We start from the raw sequence: 13,763 nt of genomic DNA, 5'->3' as shown, positions 1-13,763 counted from the left end.
TGCGACTCACAAATGAAGTCGCACCGCAGATTGCGAGTCCGCTGTTTGCGAGTCTGCTGTTTGCGAGGTCGCTTTTTGCGACCACGCTAAAAACAAACACGCAAATTGCTAGTGGGTGTCACAAATTGCGACTGTTCCGCAAATTGAATGCAGGTGCAGCAGAACACTCTGGAAAACACTTCCTGGCTCTTGATGATGACATCACAGCCAGGAAGTTTACTAATACACCTGGGAGGAGGGAGGACCACACCCTTTTTCAACTGCTGAACAGCCAACAGTAGGAACAGCAGCTACAATGGCAGAAACACCCAGGAAGAGAAAGCTAAAATTTGCAGAGAAAGAAATGGAGGTACTGACGGAGGAATGCTGCCAGCACCACGATCAACTCTTTGGGAGAGCAGCCCTCAGTGTGCCAGAGCAGGAAAAAAGGAGGATTTGGAGTGAAATCCAAGACAAAGTAAATTCAATGGGTGTGAGCCACAGGAGTATTGAGGAACTAAAGAAAAGGTGGTATGACCTGCGCTCCCGGACCAAGGAGAGGGTGGCAGAGCGGCTCCAGGAGATGAGGGGCACTGGAGGAGGACCATCTACCATACCACCACCCACACCCTTGGAGGAAAGAGTGGAGGAGACCCTGGAGCCAGAGGCAGTGTCCGGGATAGGAGAGCTGGACACGTCAGCACCAGGACCATCAACTAGTGAGTACCATGAGACATGCATGTACACCCATATCTGCCATACCCCCACCCACCTAGTACACAGCAGCATGCACAACCAAAATAGCTCCATTTCAGAGTAGCAACCACCTGCATGGTGCATTATGGGCAATGTAGTCAAGTAGGCAGCTGATAGGCAACAGTTTATTAGGAAGCATATAACAGATGGTAGATATTGACAGTGTGTTCCCTTTGTCCCACAGGTCTCCCACACGAAACCACCTCCAGCCACACCGTCCAGGGGCCACAGGTCAGCCACCAGCCAGCACAGGACCCAGGAGCAGCCACCACAGGGACCTGCACCACCCAACCAGAGTCCCCTCCAGATGCACCAGTGGCCATACTGGAGATTGAGGCAGCACCCGGTCCCAGCCACAGTGCCAGCGTACAGGACACAGAACCACCACCGCGTCGCAGGCGATGTCTCAATGTCCCTCCAGTGCCACAGGGTGAAGTAGGGGACGCCTCCTTGTCCGCCCCGAGGCTGCAATCCTCCATGGTCAATTTCAGGGGCCATGCAGCGCATGGAACAAAACCAAACCTCATGGCTGCAACAGGTCCACACTGAGTTGCAACATCTAAACAGCAATGTTGGTGACCTTGTGCTCTCAATCAGACAACTGGTGGCTGAACTTGTCACGGAGAGAGAGGGTGCAAGGCGCCGTGACTGGCAGCTCATCCACCGCCTGGACCGCATGGCTGCCTCCATCGTCCGGCTGGCTGTAAACACCACTGGGCTGTCACGGCGCACAGTCAGCCTACAGGTGGACATGGGCCACTTTACCAGCGTAGTGGCACGTGGGCTGGGACGCATTAGCCACGCAGTCGACATGATGGAGGCACGACAGGTGGCTAGGGGCGCAGCAGACACGCTGCAAGACAGTGAGGAGGGCTCTACCATAAATAGTGCTTCAGCCACAGACACCAGGGTGTTGCGTAGTGGAAGCGCATGGCAGGGCACTGCAGACGCTCCAGGAACCAGCCATGCTGGGCGAGCACGTCGTAGGGTGTGACCTACGCACTGACATTGACTGGAGGCACATGAGGTTAATGTTTCCTCCTAGCAGGTGGACTTTTACAGCCCCTGATCTTTAATTTCTGTAAATAGTTTATTGGTTCACATAATTAAAGTTCCTGTTTGTTCCACTTCACACCTGGGCTCTTTGTGTGTGATATTTGTGTGTTTGGTGACAGTTAGCACGTACCTTCCAAAGTATTGGTTTGCAATGTGGTCCCGTCTCTGTCTGCCTTGATTTGCAATGCTTCTATCCCCATGATGACGATGTGGTAGCTCTTGCTCGTCATCCTCCGAATCTGGGTGTTCTGGGGTGAGAGGTAGCCCACGTCTGGTGGCAATGTTGTGCAGTATAGCGCATGCGCCAACGATCTTGAATGCTGTTATTGGGGCATACTGGAGGGCACCTCCACTTCTGTGGAGGCATCGGAATCTTGCCTTCAACAGTCCAAAGGTCCTCTCTATGATATTTCGGGTCCTCCTATGTGCACTGTTGTATCGCCTCTCTGTCTCATTGCTGGGTGTTAAGTACGGGGTAAGTATCCATGGTCGTAGTGCATATGCACTGTCACCTGTTTGGCACAAAATGTACAATGTTAGCTGGGCATAGATGGGTTCCACATTGACCTGTGTGTATGTCTGCAAGGTGTATTCAGCTATACCTAGGAGGTATCCGTCTCCAAACTCCCCACGTTCTAGGCGTTGGTGTATCCCACTGTGCCTGAAAATGTAGGAGTCATGTGTACTCCCTGGAAATTTGGCTACCATGTCAATGATGACATAATGGGCGTCACATACCACTTGGATGTTCAGTGAGTGGGTACACTTCCGGTTGCGGAACAGATATTCCAGATTTGTAGGAGGGCATATTTGTATATGTGTCCCGTCTACACACCCTATTACATGCAGGAAGTTGGCAATCCTGTAGAATTCCAACTTGGTGCTGTTGATTTCTGCCTCATTCCTGGGTAGGTATATGTATCTGGACATGTGTGTGAGTATGGCATCTAGGAATGCTCTGAAGAACCGTGAGAGTGCACTTTGGGATACCCCACCTGCCACGGCAATGACCCCCTGATAGCTACCCGAGGCCAAGAGGTGCAGTGAGCATAGCACTTGCACATGTGTGGGGATGGCGCTGCCGCGCACAGTCTAGCGTTGAAGCTGTGGATTGAATAAATCTATTAAATCTAGTATTGCTGCACTGCTAAGTCTGTATTTATCATATATCTCCTCCTCAGTTTGTTGGAAAAGTGTCTGTCTGGTTCTGTATATCTTCTCCTGTCTCTGGCTCCTCCTCCTCATCTGCTGTGCGGCGTGGGCTCTCCTCCTCCTTGCTATCACATATATCTCCGCCATCTTGAGTGGCCCAGGTGCCTTCTGGGTCCCCTTTTGTACTTTGGTTATGGTTACCACCTGCTCTGAGTTAGTGGTAAATTGGAAGTGCAAAATGGGCTTTTTGCGACTAGTCGCAATTTGCGAGTGGCTATTTCATATTGTTTGCGACTGGCAAATTGCGACTTCTTATTTGCGGGTCGCAAAATGGGGTCGCTATTTTTGCGAGTCGGTAATGGCTCGCGTCGCATTTTGGGATTCGGAAATAGGATTTTTGCATCCTTTTTCCGATTTTGCAGGGTCGCAAATTGCGATTCGGGCCGTTTGCGACTCGCAAAAGTTTGCTACATCTGGCCCTATGATACAGGATTATACCGCATTTAATTCAATTCGAATAACTATTCATCATAGATGGTATTAATCACCACTACCTCAATTGGAGGACTGCCTTTGAAAAAGTTGTCCGGCAGCCCACAATTGTGAATTCATTTGGAAACTTCTGGTGCTAATTTGCTTGCACTTTGTACATGTTCTTTGTTTTTGTAAATGGTCATGTATATTGTGATATATATGTATCTATTTGTTTTATTGACGTGTATTTGAGTATTTACTATATGTTTTGTGGTTCATGAAGAAGGGCGAGACAAAGGGAGAAAAATATTGGTTTATGTAAAGCATAAATATTTCAATTAAAATACGTTTCTAGTGACTAATTAGGGTTTTCACTGTGATGTATAATTCCTGGACATCTTTCCCTGCTGTACATCAGTTCTGTATTTGTACTGTTGATTAGCCCAGGTTTAGTGGGGTTACTAGGGCTTCCCCCATCTATTTTGTACTGATATCTGTTGTTGGGCTGCTCCAGACAATGTGCCTACAAAAGAAAGACACAAAACTCTTTTGGTTTGCAAGTCCCACAGTCCATAAAAGAGAAGAAGGACAATCTCAGGAGGTGGGGATAAAGAAGGAGGCAAGTGACTAGACCCCCCTGGAGAAAACAGAAAAGGTAGCTGACAGGAAGCTGACAAAGACAGAGGGCCCAAAAAGGAAGATGTCAAAACTACATGAAAAGAAAGGAATGAGGACAACAAACCTACTGGCAGAAGAGAGGAGCCACACAAACCACTGCAAGATGCTGCTGGACCGGACGACAAGAGGAGCATCACAAACCCGCTGTGAGACGCTGCTGAACCAGAAGGCAAGAGGTCGCCGCAAGTGTAGAAGAGAGCCGAGGTACCAGCCAGCAAAACGCAGCACCCCGCTCCAGGAGGAGGATGACTTTCTCAGGTGGGAGAGCAGTTTTGGTGGTGGAATGAAGACTGGTGGGGAGAGTAATGGGCGGCTTGGAAGGAACAAAGCAAGTACCATAGAGAAAGCCTCTCACAAGTTAACTTTTGTTTTCTTTATTTATGCCAAATTATTTTTATTGTGACAGTTGTTGATCAAATTAGTGTATGAGACTACTTTGACAAATTCATTGGATACTGAATATTCACTAAGAGAGTGACAGCTACAAAAGCAATTACGATTACATTATTTGAGATAGGAAAAGAAAGTCTAAATCGGAAAAAGAGAGAACGAGGAGAAGGAAAGAGAGGCAATTGAGACAGATATAAAAAAACAGACAGAAAGAATGTATAGGGGTCAGAAAAAGATATATGAAAGGAAGATAAAAAGGACCTAAGACTTACCTCTGCTTTTGGTGTTCTCCAAGGGTGCCAGTAGGAATACATCGAGCGGAACCTAAAAGCAAGAAGAGAAAAGAAAAATAAATCAATGCTAGCACTGGAAAAAAAAAATTTGAACAACTTCAATTTTCCCCTATCTAACTGAACCACTCAATTGAAAAAAGAGTATAACCAGTATCAATTGTTTGAGACTGAAATGCTTTAATCTGCCAAGTGACAAGGGGTTAGGTAGCCCTTTGTGAGGAGGCAGGACACAGTCTATTCAAGTGTAATTACGGCTCGGCCAACTCACCCTCTCAGCCTGCCCGTTCAGCACAGCTAATCTCTCTATTGTGTATGGCTGTCGAGGAGGAATACACAAAGCCCACCTACCAGGTACACACAGTCAAGTAACCCAGAAACAGGCCACAGGGACTAAGGTGGTCATTTCAACATTGGCGGTAAAAAACACTTACCGTCATGCTGACGGCCGCCAACATACCACCTCGGTGGCGAATATCCATTCGGCATATAATGACACACACACACCAAACTGACAGAATAGAGCCACATACACAAATCCGCCAGCCCAAAGGTCAATGGTAAACTTCTGGTACCAACACCCAAACCGTTACGTCAACAAAACAACGCCCACCACATCATGACCCACAAATCACCACAGCGGACATTTAACGGCTGTAAACCATTGGCGGTACACACCGCCGCACTCAGAATGGACACCCAAATAATAAACTACACCACATTGGCCAATTAAAAAAACACACACCTGACACCCATACACACATCACACCCACCCACTCACACCACTATAAAACACACTCTCACATTACCCACAACCCTTTACAAATACAAATCATTGCCACCAGACAGACATCAAGACCACTGTGACAACTACACACACACCCATACATCCCTCACGCACTCCACTATGCGCACCCAATCACACTACCCAACACCCACACACTTACACACAACACCCATCATCCCACAAAGGCACCCCCCGTTTCACAGATGAGGTGTTGAGGGTCATAGTGGAGGAAATAGTCAGGGTAGAGCCACAGCTGTTTGGAGCACAGGTACAGCAGATATCCATTGCAAGAAAGATGGAGCTATGGCGGAGAATCGTGGACAGGGTGAATGCTGTGGGACAGCATCCAAGAACAAGAGAATACATCAGGAAGATATGGAACACGATCTACGGGGGAAGGTATGTTCAGTGGCAGCAAGGCACCTCCACCTCCTCCATGCTCACAGCATGGGAGGAGCAAGTCTAGGCATTACTGCATCCTGAGAATCTCACTGGAGTAGCCGGAGGACTGGACACTGGTAAGTCAACATTTACCACTTATCACCCCCATACCTGCATGCCATCTCACCCTCACTCTCATCACTCCACTCCATCCCACACAGTGCACCTGCACATATGACTAACCACAATGCCAAGCCCTGCATGCCATAATAATGCATGGACAGCCCTCCCAGCCCTGCATGGACACCCATCACTAAAGCATGCACAGCATGGAGAACTTACAAGCACACAATGCACTACCATACACAAACAAAGGTGGCACGGCAAAAGCAATGAAAGAGGGGAAGATAGGGATGTACAATATGTCACAGGCATGAAGCATAATACATCACTTACATACCCAGAGGTGCCCCAGCCAATCTCAGCAGAGAGGAGGTGCCAAGACTATACATCCCCCCAACAGAAGAGGCCCCCAGTGATGACAGTAACTCTGGACTTCAGGATCTGGATCAACAACCTGGCCCATCAGGGACCACTGGTCAGTTGGTCACCCCAGCCCACACACAGTCCACCACAGAGCCTCCCCCATCAGTTATCAACACCACAGCACCCACCCAGCGTTCCCACACCTCTGTCCCCAGGATACATCAATCAGCAGTGTGCCCACCTGTACTAGGACCCCAATCCACACCTCATACCCAAGACTATCAGGGTCCTGAGGTCAGTGGCAGTGGGCACAGGGCAACAGGGACACTGGGAGGACCGCCGTGTGCCAGGGGAGGACAGGCCAAGGGAATAGACTCTCCAGGAGGCACTCACCAATGTCCTGGTTGGCTACCAACAATCCCAGGACACAATGGGCCAGATCCTGAACAACATGCAGGAGAACAAGTGGCTGCAGGAGGAACACCATCAGGAGCTCAGAAATCCACACCTCATACCCAAGACAATCAGGGTCCTGAGGTCAGTGGCAGTGGGCACAGGGCAACAGGGACACTGGGAGGACTGCCGTGTGCCAGGGGAGGACAGGCCCAGGGAATAGATTCTCCAGGAGGCACTCACCAATGTCCTGGGTGGCTACCAACAATCCCAGGACACAATGGGACAGATCCTGAACAACATGCAGGAGAACAAGCGGCTGCAGGAGGAACACCATCAGGAGCTCAGGGAGGACTTGCAGGCCCTAAACACCACCATGATCTGCATAGCAGGGGTACTGGCAGACATGGCCAAAATCATGAGGGAATGGACTGCACAGCAGCAGGCCTCTACCACTAGCCAGTCTATGGACCAGCGCACCACATCTGCTGCAGCTAGTGGACAGGAGACCCCACCACAGGACCCACAAGCAACCAGCACCTCTCCCCCTGCAGAAGGTGAACCACCCCGCAAACATTCACTGCGAACCAGACAGAAGCCAGAGACACTTGCCAAGACCAAGACCACTGCCAGGAAATGAGACTCTCATGATTGTCCCCCTTGTGTCCCACCCTGTCACCTTGTCCACTTTGAACTGCCTTTACTCCCCTTCCTATGGCCCTTTGGACATTGCACTGGTGCTACAAACAGATTGGAACACTACCCTGGTCTTTCCTCCACCATCACTCCATTCCATTGCACTTTACCCTCAATTTTATAGCACTACAATAAACACCCTTGAACACAATTTGAGTGACACTGTTTTATGTTTTGAAAATATGCATTTGTGGGAACAGTCACAACAAGTGCAAATGATCTGAACACTGTGATAGCTAACAAATAATGACCTGTAACTGTCTGCAGTGATCATATCAGGACAATGTTGTGATATCACCAACATCTGGAAAATGAGAAGCTATAGGTGACAGTAAGTTAAGATGCAAAGGAAGTGAATGCCATCATGCTACAGCCAGACAGATATATCAATAGTCAGAGAAATGGTCAGTTCCACTATCTCACCTGTGTGTCATTGAAAGTATTGTTGTATAACTGATGTTCTGTTGTCCTCATCCTCATCCTCTGCCTCCTCATCTTCACTCTCCTCAGGGTCCACTGCTGCCACGGGGTCATGTCCAGTCCCCTCCTCCTGCAGAAAAGGCACATGTCATCTGAGGGCCAGGTTGTGCATATGCAGTATGCCACTACTATCTGACAGACCTTTCTAGGTGAATAGCACAGGGATCCACCTGTCAGAAGGAGATTCCTGACCTTCAGGAGGCCGAAGGTCTGCTCAATTATTCTTCTGGTTCGCCTATGTGCCTCATTATAACGTTCCTCAGCGCCTTTCCTGGCATTTCTCACAGGGGTCAGCAGCCACAATAGGTTTGGGTAGCTAGAGTCACCTGTAAGTATTGAGGGACAACATTTAGCCTTACACAATGCTATGGGGCAAACACCTGAAGGCATACACTGACATACAGTGGGTGGGGGCTCTGACTCACCTATTAGCCACACCCTGTGCCTTTGTAGTTGGGCCATCACATTTGGGATGCTGCTATTCCTCAGGACGAAGGCATCATGCACCGACCCAGGATACTTGGCAGTGATGTGGGAGATGTACTGGTCCGCCAGGCACACCATTTGCACATTCAGTGAGTGGAAACTCTTACGATTCCTGAACATCTGTTCATTCTGGTGGGGGGATGAAACGCTATATGTGTACTGTCAATCGCCCCAATAATATTTGGGTTCAGGCCCACTGCATAGAATCCTGCCTTGACAGTGGCCAAATCTTCCACCTGGGGGAAAGCAATGTAGCTGCACATGTGTTTCACCATGGCAGACAAGACCCTTGCCAGCATGATAGAAAACATTGGCTGTAACGTTCGAGCTACCAAGCCCACTGTCACTTGGAAAGAACCAGTTCCCGGGAAATGGAGCACTGGTAGCACTTGCACAAGAGGGGGGATCCCAGTGGGATGACGTATGGCTGATATCAGGTCAGACTCCAATTGGGCACACCTCTGTGATTGTGGCCCTGTCCAGTCTATAAGTCAGTATAATGTGCCTGTCCTCCAGAGTAGCCAGGTCCACAAGGGGTCTGTACATGGGGGTTTGTTTTCTCCTCCCATTCATCCACAGCGGCAGGTATCTGAGGGACACAAGAGTAAATAGGCTGTCACAATTTGAACAATGGAACCACAGCCTCAGTGTACATGTTGCATTTATGTGATGGGACAGTGGGAATGGCAAGGTATGTGCAAATCTAGACAGTGACACAGTAAAGGTTAATCTGATTGTTGTTCATTACCATGACATGGCGACCTCCTGTCCTATATGTACGGACAGGTGGAAGTGAGGTAACTCCACCGATGTTGGGAGTCGTGACGGAAGGCGGTCTTGCACCAACGTGCAATTCCTCATTAGTTAATATGGGGCTCTATGGATTACAGTGGCCTATGGGGATCTGCCACAGCTGTGACGGTGTACACCGCTGTGGCCGTGACTGCCATTTTCTATCAGATACCTCATTTGTTTCCTGTACTTTAACAGGAGAACACCTACACTGCGTGTGCTGCTGTGACCTGTGTCTGGAACCTAACATGGCCCGTGTGACCGGAGAAAGGGCCCTGCCTTCACTTTGGAGGAGCTGGAGCGATTGGTGGATGGGATCCTACCCCAAAACAGACTGCTGTATGGGCCTCCAGACCAACAGGTGAGTACACCTTGGGCATGATGCATGTGGGAAGGATGCATGGAGATGTGTGTGCAAGCATCGTGTCATCGGGGGGATGTCATGTGGTGGTGTACATGGTGTGCGCCGGGCGATGTGTGTGCCAAAGGTGAAGGAAATGGAATTGGTGGGCCATATGTGTGCAGGCTGGATTGTATGTGTAATGGTGTCCTCCCGTCTGTATTGCCTCTGCAAGTCAGCGCCCATCAAAAGAAGGGATTATGGTGTGCCATCGCCGGGAACATGTGGACCCTGGGGGTTTATGGCAGGCGGAGCACCCACTGTCGGAAACGGTGGGATACCTGAGACGCTGGGCATGAAAGACCCCAGAGGCCCAGCTGGGGATGGCCTCCCAATGAGGAAGTGGTTCCCGTCGTAACCTGACCGGAGGTGACACCACTGACTTAGATACATCCTCCGATGGAAGCTCCCTGGTGGTGGCAGACACCTCTGTGACCACCCCAGCTGCAGGTACAGCCGGCAACCCCTTGTACCGGCACCACCCTCCCAGTAGCCACTCAATGAGTTACCTGTGCCTTCTCACCCAGGAGGGAGGACATCTCCTACACCCCAGGCACCTCAGGCCCTGCCCCAGTGAGCCCTGCTGCCCTGAGTGAGGAGGCTATTGACCTCCTGAGATCCATCTCTTTTGAGCAGTCAACCATTGTGAATGCCATCCAGGGGCTGGCATCCCAGATGCAGCAATGCAATGCATTTCTGGAGGGCATCCACGGTGGACTGGCGGACCATCAGATATAGATTCAGGCTCTGGCCTCCTCTCTGATGGCAGCCATTGTCCCTGTCTCTACCGTCCTCCCTCCAACTACCACTTCCCAGTCCCAGTTTCCTCAACCCCAACCCATCCCATGCACACAATTCAACACACGAGTGGCACAGTCAAACACAGGCACGATACACTCACGCAAATACCAGACAATTGCAGACACAACCACATCCACTGCCTCCACTGTCTCCCACTCCTCCTCCTATACCACCCTCACAGTCACATCCATAATCACACCTGCATGCATTGCTTCACCATCCACCACCAGCATCACCACCTCACTAGCATACACCTCCACAACATCCATGCACGTGTCTCCTGTGTCCTCTCCAAACCTGTTGGTCCCCCCTCCCAAAAGGTCACCAACGCAAGCACACAAACACCCAACAGCCATCCACCTCACATCAGCACACTACCCATGCCCCTGCACCCAAGTACAGCAGATGTACTCCTCCAACAACCACTCCCTCCACCTCCACTCCCATTCCTCCTCCCTCTTCCCGCCTCACCGTCCCTAAAAAGCTTTTCCTTGCCCAACTTGATCTCTTTCCTCCCCCTGTCCTGCCCGTAAGAGCAGGTTCCCAATGACCCAGCCCAGCACCTCAGCCAAACAGTCCATGCGGACAGTGGAAATACCTCCTCGTCGTGGAGGCAAGACAGTGATGGATTCCACTCAACCAGCCAGGAAGGGTTAGGTTCCCACAGCCACTGATATGAAGGGGAAGGAGCCCTCAACTAGTGCCATGAAGGTAAGGGTCAGGATCCCACAGCCACTGTAATGAAGGGGAAGAAGCCCTCAACTCCTGCCCTGAAGTGGAAGGAGGCCGCACCTCCTGCCATGAAGGGGAAGAAGCCCCCGACTCCAGCAGAGGCTGGCAGGATGAAACCACGTCCACCACCACTGGTCACGAAGCCCTCACCTCCAGCTGAGATAGTGCATCCCGCTCCTCCTGCAGAGGCTGCACCTTCACCTGCTGAGACAGAGCAGCCCTCACCTCCAGCAGAGGCTGCCCAGGAGGCACCTTCACCTGCTGACACAGTACAGCTCTCACCTCCAGCAGAGGCTGACAGGATGACACCACCACCAGTGGTCATGGAGCCCTCACCTCCAGCTGAGGCAGTGGAGCCCACTCCTCCTCCAGAGGCTGCACATTCACCTGCTGAGACAGTGCAGTCTCACCTCTAGCAGAGGGCATGTAGGAGATCCTCCTGGGACTGCTGTACAAGGAGCTCCCTCCAGAACCTGTGGGAAAGTCACCCACCTGAGAGACTGTAACCTTGCACACCCCAGCAACGATAATGGGCATGGAGCCCCCTCCAGAACCAGTGGGCAAGTCACCCACCTGAGAGACTGTGACCTTGTACTCTCCAGCGCAGAGAAATGGGCATGGAGCCCCCTCCAAAACCAGTAGGCATGTCACCCACCTGACAGACTGTGGCCTTGCACTCCCCAGCACAGGGAAATGGGCATGAAGCCCCCTCCAGAACCAGTGGGCATGTCATCCACCTGAGAGACTGTGGCCTTGAACTCCCCAGCACAGAGAAATGGGCATGGAGCCCCCTCCAGAACCAGTGGGCACGTTCCCGACTTCAGTTGAGGTCCCCATCCCTCACCCCCCTGAGGTGCCTGCCCACTTGCAAAATGATGCCCCGGCAGAGCTCTGTGCAGATGATCTCAGGAGACAAGTTGGGCCTTGGACTGTGCCCAGTGGCCATGTGGGCCCTTTGTATTTTGGACTGGACATTGGCCCTTTGTGACATTTGTACATATCTCTTTTTTTATCCAATGGGTTCATTTGGTGGCTCTTCACATTCAATACATTCTCATTATTGCATTGTTGTTGTCCTTGCATTATTCTGCTGTTTGTCTTGTGCCACTGTTTTTTGTCTGTAGCTGGTTGTGTGTATGGTGTGGGTGTGGATGGCGTGTGTTGTGCGTGGGTGTGTCACTCTCATTTTCCTCCCTCCCTAGGTGGCTGTACTCACCGTCATCATATTCATCGGTGTTGGTGTTCCAGGTGGAGCATGGCGTAGATGAGCATTGAGAAGACCTGCAGTTCTGGTTCCATGGTGGCGTTGGTCTTCTTTGTGTCTCTGTAGGTGAGTCTTTCGTCTTCTCTGTTCTGTTTGTGCCAGGCTTTTGATGGCTTTGGTTCTACCCCGGAAATCGTGGCTGTGTGCTGTGTCATGATATGGTGGGCAGTACTTTGTCTTCCGCCTGGCTGTTGATGGCGACCGCCGGCGTGCGTGGTGTTAATGCCCTGGCGGATGGTGCGGTACATTGGCTGTCTATGGGAGAGATCACCACCATGGTCATAATTACCGCCAGCCTGTTGGAGGTATTTCTGCCACTTTATCACTTACCGCTAATGTCATAATGAGGGCCTGAATGGCTAAGATACGAAAACACCAACTTTATCAAATTGACATTTTCAAAATTGTAGTTTAATATCCTACCTCATCATACGTTAGGAGTTTGCATTACAATTCCAAAGACACCAGACATAAACTAGTTACCTGCTCCCATTTGCAAATATGAATATATTATATTATATTATGTTATATTATATATGATATTATATTATGTTAATAATATATTATATTAAAATTAAAAGTAATAAGGCCACTCCAATGTTTTCCTATGGGAGAGGCAGGAGTTACAGTAGTAAAAAACAATTTAAGAGTTTTTCCCTACCAGGACATGTAAAATGTAGAAGAAGAGGTCTTACTGTTTAAATACACTGCACCGTGCCCTTTGGGCTATCCAGGGCCTACCTTAGATCTGATATATGTTTTAAAAAGGAAGGCTTGGGCCTGGCAAAAGGTTTATTTTGTCAGGCCGAAATGGCAGGTAAAAACTGCACACACAAGCTGCAATGACAGGCCTGAGGCATTTTTAAATGGTTACTTAAGTGGGTAGCACAACCGGTGCTGCAGACCCACTAGTGACATTTAATTCACACGCCCTGGGCGTATGTTGTGCCACTTTACTAGGGACTTGCATGTAAATTAAATATGCCAATTGGGGATGAAACAGTGTTACCATATTTTGATGAGTGAGCGCATGCACTTTAGCACTGCTTAGCAGTCCTAAGGCGAGCAAAGACGAGAGCAGAAAAAGTGGAGGAGGAAGGCAAAAAGTTTAGGGGAAGACCATCCTGAGGCTGACAGGTCTAAAAGTCATGGATACAGTTGGAACATTTGGATGCTTAGGATTAAAACAGCCTCAGTACCTTATCATCAGGAGATCTGTAATATTCACAGAAACATGTAATCTATTAATTTCTACCTTTATTTGCTTGTTTCCAGAGGTGCTGTAAGAAG

This window comes from Pleurodeles waltl, chromosome 6 (genome assembly GCF_031143425.1).
Source record: "Pleurodeles waltl isolate 20211129_DDA chromosome 6, aPleWal1.hap1.20221129, whole genome shotgun sequence".
NCBI classification, from domain to species: domain Eukaryota; kingdom Metazoa; phylum Chordata; class Amphibia; order Caudata; family Salamandridae; genus Pleurodeles; species Pleurodeles waltl.
Note: the sequence above shows the minus strand (reverse complement) of the source record.